Source organism: Condylura cristata, unplaced genomic scaffold (genome assembly GCF_000260355.1).
Source record: "Condylura cristata isolate star-nosed mole 26May11 unplaced genomic scaffold, ConCri1.0 scaffold00006, whole genome shotgun sequence".
NCBI lineage: Eukaryota > Metazoa > Chordata > Mammalia > Eulipotyphla > Talpidae > Condylura > Condylura cristata.
In genome coordinates this window covers 47,667,178-47,678,260 of record NW_004567107.1, presented here as the reverse complement: position 1 = coordinate 47,678,260, position 11,083 = coordinate 47,667,178, and the positions used below count along the sequence as shown (strand labels likewise).

The following is an 11,083-nucleotide window of genomic DNA, read 5'->3' as shown; positions in this document are numbered from 1 at the left end:
AAAACTTATTCCACTTAACAAGCTATGATTTTCAAAATCTAGACATTCAGATCCAGACACACAAAAGCTTCTATTAGGCTGGTGTCACCAGTGTCCTTATTGAAAGCTCTGGGGTTGCCCACATAGAGCAAAATTCAGTCAAAAACGGGAAGGCTTTCTTGCTGCTCTTCTCGGTCCTACAGTGCATCAGAGCACCTGGTTTAGGGGGCACTGGCAGTGAGGTACCACTGTCGAGTTTAAGGATGCGAAGCCTGCTGGGGCTCAGTCTCGTGGGCTACTGATGCATACGATGATTGTCTCTTACTCCCTCTCCCTTCACTGGATGTGGGGACATCAGCTGAGCTCCCTCAAGTTTAAGGATGGTGTCAACTGCATCAGTGGACGGGTCCTGGAAAACTGTCAGCAATGGTTTAGCTTCAAAGATGAGGTATTTGATGGTCCCAGTTGCATTTCCCCTACAACGGTTCAGCAGTCTGTGTATCAGCATAAGGTGTGAGATGGCAAATTTGCAGAATTTTTGCAAGAAAAATAACGCTGTCCATGTTTTCTTGCTGAACAAGCAAAGAACAATGTTCAATGTGTGAAATGGAACAAGCTTCCATGAATTCTGTGCTATGTGGTGTTCAGACTTCACAAACACAGAGGCTGAAATGTACATTTTGATTGGAATATGATGATGCTTTCTTTATTGACTGGAGAACTTCAAATAGATTTCCTGGATCATTTTCCCCTTATAACACAAAACTTTACTGGGTTGACCTTTCTGAAGGTTGCCTATGATGACATCTGTCAGAAATTCCTGTGAAATGTTTGCATATCAGACTTGTGGCTAAAAAAAATCAGAGCAGTGTAGCACAAAAGTACCTGCTATGTGTGTGGAATGAAGTAATATCAAACAACTCTTGTTTCCATGATTGGGGGTAGTAGAGTCCCAGCACTGCCAATTTTGAAAATGTGTCAGAAGTGAGTATGCTTTCCAGAGCCTTTTAGTTCACAGCACAATAATCCACACCCCATTTCTACACGTTTGTCACCTCCTTCCGCTCTTCTGAAGGTGCTCTCTCCCAGGAAGAGGTCAATGTCCACACCTAGGGCCCTCATGGTCAGCACAACCCTGCCTTTGGACAGCAGTATGATCAAGGACACTTAGAAGTCATACTGAACCAGCCTCACATTCAGCCTTGGCCAGAAACTCCAACAACCTGAGCTGAACAAACTGGTTACAGCCCAAACCACTGTGCCAGCAGAGAATGAACAAAGCACCAGGATCTGGGACCCAGAAGAAAAACAAAATTAGACTTCATGGGCAGAGAAATTCACACTATTATGGGAAAGCAAGCCAGAGAAGTGATGCTCTCCACATGCATGGTGGCAGACTCCAGACTCCTTTGGACTGCTTGTAAGAGAAAGTGAGATGGAGACATTGCAGCAAAGACCACAAAGGTGGCTGACCCCACAACAGGGTAGTTTCAGGACTTCAAGAATAAAATAACTATCCTGTACAAATACATTATGCAAACACTTTCCTCTTTATGGAGTACATGACAAAGAACAACCTGGTGATTTAACCTAGTAAATGTGGACAGCAGTCTCTATAAACATCTACATATCCAGGAAATCAAGTTTCAATTGTTCCAGTTGATTGACATCACCTGTAAGAAAGTTCAGGGAATTGGACTATTTGCATACAAAGACCATCATTCACAAAGATGTGAAATATAACAATATATTTATCTATGAAGGCCTGACAATGAAAACTGGAGATTTTGGTTTGGCAACAGTAAAGTCACGCTGGAGTGATTCTAAGCAGGTTGCACAATTCACTGGCTCCATCCTGTTGATAGTCCCTACAGCGATTTGAATGCAGGATATTAACCCCTTCAGCTGCCAGTCCAGCCCAGTTCCAGTCCTAGGGCATTGCAGTACAGGACCTCGTGACAGTGGAACTTCCTTACTCCAACATCAACAATTAAGATGAGATTGTTTTCATGGTAAGCCAAAGCTTTACCCTTCACCTTTCCAGATCTCAGTAAGCTACATAAACTGTGCCAAAGCAATGAATAGGTTTGTAACTGACTGTGTGAAAAGCTAAGAAAGAAAAACATCCTTTTTTCTAGGTCCTGTCTACAACAAGCTGTTCTAACACTTTACTGAAACTCAACCATAATGCTTCAGAGCCACCGCTGCATTGCGTGCCCTACATCTAGGTAACCAGTGCCTGAATATTAACCATGTGCCCTTCTGCTTGTCTTTCAGCTGAATTTTCAGTGGCACTCGAGCCAAGAGGGGTAGAAGACCATCATATTATTCCAACGAGCAAAACATTCTTGTTACTTTTCAGTGGATACTTAGAGTTCATTTTCAGAGAAATTGCTTCTAACTTCTTACAGGGACTTAATTTTAAGCTGCCTTCCCTACCCTTTCTAGTCCTGGGAGACAGAAGCTATCCACAATGCTGATTTGTGATGCTCCCTCCCTGCGTGCTCATAAGTCTGACCTTCTCCAGATGCACCAGTGACTGTTCATGGAAATTCATAGTCTGGGATACCAACTAGTGGCTAAATGAAATTTTTTTAGGGTAAATAAAAGCACTTAGTGATGGATGAAAACAGTATGCAAAATAGTCCTGATGTGAGGACACATGGATTTTTAAAATTATGGCCTTCCTGGTGGCACAGTGGGTTAGGATGCAATACTGCAAGCTAGCTGCAGACACCTCAGTGCAAGTTTGATCCCTGGCCTGGAAGGTGATCTACTTGGTGTAGCACATCTCTCCTGTCTCGCCTACTGCTCCCCTCAGCAGTGTACTTTGTTGATCTACCTGATCTGCTCCCCACTCTTGTTTCTTTCTTTCTTTTAAAGATTTATTTATTCATACAGAACTGGGGTAGAGCCAGAGGTGCTGGGTGGTGAGGGGCTTCACCAGAGGCAGAGTGGGGAGCAGAACACTGCAGGGCTTATCTAACAGGTTTTTTTCTTTACATTTATGTAATTAAAATGATAAAATCAAGAAGCCATGGAAAACTGTATTGTGCAGGTGCAAAAAGAAAAAAAAATTAAAACAAATCTTCAAGAAAACCTGCATTTCTAGCTTCCTTGCACACAGGTCATGTAATCCTAGAGAGACAAAGATTGACCAAGTACACTGCTGATGGGAGCAGCAGGCAGGTCAGGAGAGGCCTCCTGTGCCATGTGGATCCTCTGGGGCTGGGGATCGAACTTGCACTGAAGTGACTGCCACCAGCTTGCAGTGCTGTGTTCTAGCCTGTTGCACCAACATGGAGGGCCCCCACTCTGTTTCTGGTGAAGCCTCTCACTGCTACTGCACCTCTGGCCTGTACACCAGTTCTGTATGCATAAATAATCTTTTTTAAGAATGCGTAGCACATGAAGGACTTTTCCTAAGAGGTAGTATTGTGGCACCAAGCAGGGAGTTTTGTATTTAATTAAACAAATGACCCAGGATTGTCCAGACTTGTCATCTGAAGGAGATGGTTTTAGTATTGTGGTATTTGAAAATCAGGTAAACTTCTGTAATGGGAGGTTTCCAGAGTGCTGGAGTGGTTTTCAAGTAGAGTTACTTGGCCTGTGCATCCCAGTCTCCACCTTCTCAAGGAGCAGTCTTCCATCATGCTGAGTTTAGTCCTACAGGTGCTGCCCTATGGGTCAGGGCCCCAGGACCAGCCTTGTCTCTCTAGAGTCACATGACCTGTGTGCAAGAAAGCCAGAAATGCAGTTTTCTTGAAGATTTGTTTTAATTTTTTTTTTGCACCTGCACAATACAGTTTTCCATGGCTTCTTGATTATATCATTTTAATTACATAAATTGTAAAGAAAAATACCTGTTAAAATATATATATATATATATATATAAAATAACTGATTCAAAATTGAGAGATATATTTGAATATGTGAACTGAAGCAGTAATATATAAAAACCCAAAGTATTCTCCCTTGTTAATTTCCTTTAATTATTCATCTCCTCTTTTCTCACAGCCTGCTTAAAAAATTGCCCTTACTTATTTCTTCCCTCTGTTTTCTACAGACTAAATTACATTGCTAAAATATAAAATAAGGAAGAACAATCCAAAAAAACTAAACTAAAAAGACTCAAAATAATCTATGTTCTAAATCAGTATAATAAATTTAATCTGATTTCCATAGAAATTTTCTTTATATGTCAAATATCTATACCCATCACCATCTTTTTGGATTTACATATATCATATAATTTTCAACATAACTTTAAAAGATCATTTTAATGTTTTAGGCCTCTAACTATTGTCTGTAGAATGTATTTTCAATAATTTTTGAACAACAAAATGCTAATATTTTAAATGTATTTGCTCTAAAAACAGGACTGAATTTTCAGACCTTAATTAAAATAAAACTTGTTGGGAGACTGGCTTATAATCTTTTGCATGACTGTTAAAAATCTAAAGACTTTTGAGAAAATTTGCCCAAGTCTAGGCTTATGATGTTTTATTATAGAAAAATCTGAAGTACTTAGTACAAGTTATTTTATTGCATTATTGTAATATTTAAAGCATTTGCTATTTTTACATGAATTTCATTTAAAAAAACTTCCAAAATTATTTTGGATTAAAAGGTCTCATAATGATTAGAAAGACCTAAATGGATCATCTCACAGCTACACGACCATAATATTATCCCAGAAAGACATTTTGATACAGAGTTAAAATTCCTGAATGCAATATTTTAATATTAATATGCTGTGTATTATAAAACATCACTTTCTAAAGAGATCAAAATGATTATATTAACTCATAAGACCTAATAACAGTGTAAAATTGACATAATTCATGACAACTGCTATATACATTATAGTTACTCTTTAGGGTAAGGTGTAATGAATTTGTTCAAGGGTTACATTTTAGATTAATAAGAAAAAGAAATATGTAGCTTGAAGTAAATCTATCTAGTCCACTTTAAAATCAATGTGTTCCTAAAAATAAGCAACTTAGAAAGTAACAATTTAAAATTATGTTGTTCATTCTAGGCACTTTAAAGTAAGTAGCCTTCATCTTGATTTAAATATATAAACATGAATATTAACTAATACAGACTGATGTTTATTTTCCATAATAATGAATGTTCTCAAATTTATCTTAAAGTACCAGATAATAAGAGTTTTCTTAAAATCATAAATTATGAAAGATCTCAGTTTTTGTATATGTATATAATATGAATGAAACACCCATGAGTCTTTCAAATACTTTTCAAAATTTTCTTTTTAATTAACATTTTTCTTTATTAAGGTAACATTCATTTCTACCACTGTATATTTATTCTATTCATATATATAAGATCCCATTTCTTCAGGTACATGCTACCATGCCACACCTACCACCTTCTAAAGAGAAGCACCCAGAGTTCACTACCAAAACACCCAGAGTTCACTGAACACTGTGCCCCATTTCTCCTTCCCATGCCAAATGTCGTCCTCCATGGTAGCTTAAATTTTACAGTCAGATATCTATGATTTGTTTTTGATTTGATGTTATCTGATTCTTCGTCAATATTTCTCATGAGTCAAACCATTTGGTCTGTCTTTCCTGTACTATCTTATTTTATTTAGCATAAGCCCTCCAGTTCCATGTATTTCATCACAACTTTAAAAAGTTCATCTTTTTTTTTTTACACATGAATGATATTACACTGTTTGACATATATTGGCATATATAGTATACATGTGTGTACACACACACACACACACATACACACCCCACATTTTCTTTTTCTTTTTTCTTAAAATCCTAATTCTTAATGTTTAGGCATTTAGGTAACTTCTATAACTGGCTATTGTAAAATAGTCCCGGAATGAACATAGTTGCGCATATATCCATCTTCAAATCAGTGTTGGATATTTATTTATTAGTGTTGAGTAATTATTCAGGAATGGAATTGCTTGGGACATACCACTGATCTATTTTTAATATTTTAAAGAACCTCCATGCTGATTTATGTAGTCACTAGACCAGTTGGCATTCCTACCAGCAGTGTACAGAAGTTTCTTTTTCTCCATATCCTTAGCAACAGTTATTTCTTGACTTTTGATTGGCTGTTTTCATAGGTATGAGATGATATCTGTAGTTTTGATTTGCATTTTCATGATAATGAGCAATTTTTTGTTTCTTTAAAGAAGTGTCTATTTTTTAATTTTTTTCTAAAGATTCATAATACATCTTTTCAAATAAGGTAAAGAAGAACAGTTTTTGAGTATAATTAAACATGTGCTAATGGAATATTGAAAATAAAATTGGAATGACAACACATGATTCAAAAGTATCTCCCCCAGATAATTTGATAAGATTGTAAACATAGCTGAGTTAAGTAAACTGAATGGAAGTTATTCCAGAAAGAACATGAGTAAAATTAATAAAAGGAACTTAACTTTAGCTGCAACTTGTGACCATGGCATTTGATCAGAGATACAGCTACAAACGTATTCAGACTTAATATTTGAAAAATTTGGGAAGCATTGAGCAAAAAGTTTCAAAATTCTTTTTTCATTTGTTCTTCTTTCCTTGTCCCCCCCAATTTACCTTATTAATTAGAACCAACACCCTCATTCTGTTTATAGAAAACTAGTTTCAAGGCAATGAAGTCATCATTGTTTAAAGTGGATACAAATAGTAAGAGCAAACAACATTTAAAATATCAAGATTTTATTTGTTTTTAATATATCATTAACAGACAGGTAGTTGCTTAAAAGGAAGGGAAAGACTGCAGTAAATATTGTATTAAAATTAAAGTTCAATAAATATTACTCGAAGTAATACAGAAGTGATACAGTTTGAGGAGTCACTACTGTAAAGATAAATAGATGAAAATACATAGATCTTAAATAATATGATTTATAGGGTGACTGGAAGTTCACCAACATGTATATATATAAATAAGTGTTTAGAAATTAAATCCTACATAGAAATAGATTAAAAAATTAATGAAAATCTGATTTATATTTTGTAGAGTGAATTAAAATTTGATACATAGAGGTTTAATATAGTTCAAGTAACAGTTTATTTTATAAACTCAGATTTTGATGGAAATATTGAAAAAAAGTTATTATTGATTGCCAGCTCATTAAAAAAAAAAAAAAAAAAAACCATGGGCAGATGAAGAACCCATCTTCAAGTACAAGCATAAAACCTCTTTCTAACAAGATTCAAAATTTGTTTATACCCTAGTTAAACCTAGGACTATAGCAAAGTGGTTTAATTTGTTTATCCTTTAGAAAGGTACCTTTAAAACAAGAGAGGATTTAATTTCCATTTTAGTACCAGCCTGTTAACTGATGTTATTATTTCATTGTACTTTGGTGGTGTCAAGTACTGCATGTCAGATCATAATTAGACCTTGACAACTGGTCTGTTTATCTGCAGAATATAGGATATATTTGCTTTCATCTCTGCTGCATCTGAAGCATTTTGGCTACTACTACTTTTCCTCTCTCCTGGGTTGAAGAAAGCTGGGCTTGCATTAAGATGTGGAGAAATATTTTTCAAATGTCATTCCTTTGCCTAACAATGGGTAATAAAAATGTTATGAAAATGTTTTCTAGATGATGGGTGTAGAGCGACTATATCCAAGTTAAAAAAGAAAAAATAATTCCAATTATATTCTTAATATGTTTGTGTGTCTTTGCAGTAGAGTAAGACAGAAAAGAAAAGGGATAGTTTTGAAGGGATGATAAAGGTAAACAATCAATTTCATCACTGAACTACATATTTAGTGTAATTTTAGTGAAAAATAGCAGATATTTGTATTATACAACTACAGTATAATATAGTTATTAGATTTAAAAAAAAAAGAGGGCCTAAAATACAATGGGTTGTAAAGTCACAAATTAAACATTACCAAAAACTAAAGGGAAAATAAGCTTTTTAGTTTTTTATGTATAATTAAGACTGAGGAATAAAATTCATTTCAGTATAAAAGAAATTCTGAAGATAGACCAAATGATTTAGATGAAAACTTATTATAAATGTCTTTAATTTAAAAAATCATAAAAGCCTTTTTTAAATTATGGATGATAGTCACAATGAAGGCAATAATAAAATGTGTTTTAAGAGAGGCCAAGGACTTTTAGCATAATAAAATAAAATTACTAAAACCCACAAAGATCAGCAAAAAAGCTGGATATTCTCCAAGAAACCTTGGCATGACAAAGTAGATCAATTTATAAACTGCATATTCTTTGCTAGCATGCCAGTCAAGTAGACAACTTAACATTTTCTTGAATGTACATTAGTTTTAGAGAAACAAAGATGTGAAACATTTATTTTACGAAGTTGTGCATTTTTTTCTTTAAAATATGATTAACAACTACTAAACGTGCATTTTGAGGACTTTTTTTTTTAAGATTTCTTTATTTTTGCATACAAGAACTGGGTACACGCCAGAGGTGTGGGGAGTGAGAGACTTCACCAGAGGGAGAGTGGGAAACAGATAGGTGAAATATACTGGTGAGGGGAGCAAATATACTGGTGAGGGGAGCAGATTTCCTTGGCTGCAGTGGCTGTGGCTAGCCTCAAAGCGCTGTGTTTTAACCCCTTGTGTCAGGCGGGGGAGAGGGGCTCTTGCTGGTTTTTATTTATTTACTTATTTATTTATTTATTTATTTATTTATTTATTTATTTATTTTTATTTTTTATTTTTTGCTGGTTTTTATTTTAACCTATAGGAGGCTGTTTGTTATAGGAGTTACACTGGGTCATTTCCTGATCCTAAGTTGACAAATACCTCTATGTACTACTTTTAACTTTTTCATCTTTTTTTTTTGATAGGACATGATGCATGTTTTTCTTGTACATATAGAAATACAATTTCTATTTCAGAACTTCTCTTCACTAGTGAAAAATGATGCTTAGAACCCACAATTTGTTTATTTCCGGGTTCCTTTCTCGGTGTAGGTTCCTTCTTTCGGTACTCATCTGCATAAATATTCACTTCTAAAAACTTGCTTCCAAAGTTTGATTTCTCTTTTGCTCATGAAAAAGAGACACCAAAGACCAGTTCTTATTCTTTGGATTTCCTTCCATAGTCAAGCTCCAGACATTGTACGTGGACATAAATACAGGCAAATTGTGGGTTTCATGTCATTTGTTTCGTTTCTCTGAGGCAACAACATCTTAATATGCCTGATATATAATATCTATAGCAATTGTTTTCATATTTTGTTCAAAAATTGCATGTTTTACTTTGAAAGGAGTGTCCACTATCAAAAAATTTTCAAAGAAATTCTTCATATTTATTTTTTATGCATGATAGGTAATGTTAGCTCAACAAGGCATCTAAGTGTTTTTACTAGTACTTTATGAAAATACAAGGTAACTTAAATACCCTTGTCATCTCAAAAATTTTGACTCTTACTTTTAAAAAACAAGCATAGCTTTCCCTTTTTTCCAGCCTACTTTATTTTTCATATGTTTTAAACTTGTCCTCACATTTATTTGCACAGCTGTAAAAATGTATTTCCACTATATAATTTTCCTTGCTATTATAAAATTATTTGTTTCAAATGTTTTTTTTTGTCATTTTTGAAACTATGTACAATTTTTGTATATTAAATTTAGATCACATCTTTTCAAAGCATTTTTCACTGATTTTATCAATCATGGATATTTCAGTTAGTCGATCATACCATTCACAAAGAGAAATAGTTTTACTGCTTTTTTCCTGACTTGTATTTCTTCAGCTCTTTCTTTCCTGTAATTGCATTGTCTAGTAAAATGTTAAATAACTAGGTAGGCTATGGTTAAATATTCCTTCTTTATTTCCATGGTGGAAATACTTCAGTTTTAACATTACAAAAGAAATTAGTAGATGTGTCCTGTCGGAAATACAGTCATTTAATACACCCTTGTATGTGTTTGTGTGTGTGTGTGTTTGCATGTATACATGTGTGTTTTATAACAAGGAATGGTATTGAAATTTGATTAAAAAAAAACCTTTCTACATCTCTGAAGATAATCACAATATTTTTCTTTAGAGTTATGTGTATGAAAGCATCAAACTTTAATCATTTATTTCCTTAGTTGGAAAATACCATAACTGTATAACTACAGTAGCTCTTAAGGAAAAATAAAAGTAAGTATTCATGTCACTCATAAATATAAAAAACATAAATCTCTTCAAATTAATAAATTATGATATTTTCTGTTTAACAATAAGACTGATGAAGTTGGAACTTATGCATAAATCATTGAACCAAAATTCTGAATTAAAACATCAGATCAATTTTCATTTGTATTTAACAGAAATGGAACACAGAGCATCATCTTATATTATTAAAAAGGTATTATCTTTCATTTGACAGATTAATTGTGCTTTGGACTTCTGAGCCTCAATTAATAAATTTAAACTTGCCAAATACCTAAAAAATGAGAGTAAGTCTGGCAAGGGTTATTATATAAAAACAGAAATTAAAAATAAATACAAGAATTCAGCTATATCTACTAAAATGTTATATACATATGCTTTTTAGCTCAGATACGCAACTGGAAAATATTAATAACATAAGCTTACACTTATATAAAAATATGTGTTTCAAAATATTCATTATAACATATTTTTTCAAGTATCAATAACTGTATAAGATCAATATGTTCATCCAGGTTTGTTTATGTAAGTTATGAGTGTCTGTATAATGGTATATCATTAAACAGTTATTAATAAATTGAAAGTCAGTATGTGTTGACATGGAAGTATCTAAAATATATGGTAAAATGAAAGGAATTTAAAAACACATGAGAAAACATGTCAGAATAAGCTATGACAGAAAAAACATCACCACAAGAATATCTCAAGTATCTTGAATCAATCACTGAAGAACCTCATTGTCTAACCACCAACATTATTGACAGTGAGCTAAAAGTGCTTGGTGTTTGCAGAAAGGTAGGACAGAGATGAAAACACAGCAGAGGTAGAGTGGGGAACTGCGGAAAGAAGGTTCATCTCTTGGGGGCATGTATCTTCAGATCTAATTCACAGATATAGGGTGACCCATACTGGAGGCCATAGTCAGACACTGAATCCCTGGGAATTCTTGTGGCCTAGT

The 11,083-nt window shown here is 34.1% G+C and overlaps 1 pseudogene; it reads left to right on the top strand.

Moving 5' to 3' along the window:
• Positions 1-289: 289 nt before the first annotated feature.
• LOC101637053 lies at positions 290-2,033 on the top strand (annotated as a pseudogene).
• Positions 2,034-11,083: the final 9,050 nt, after the last annotated feature.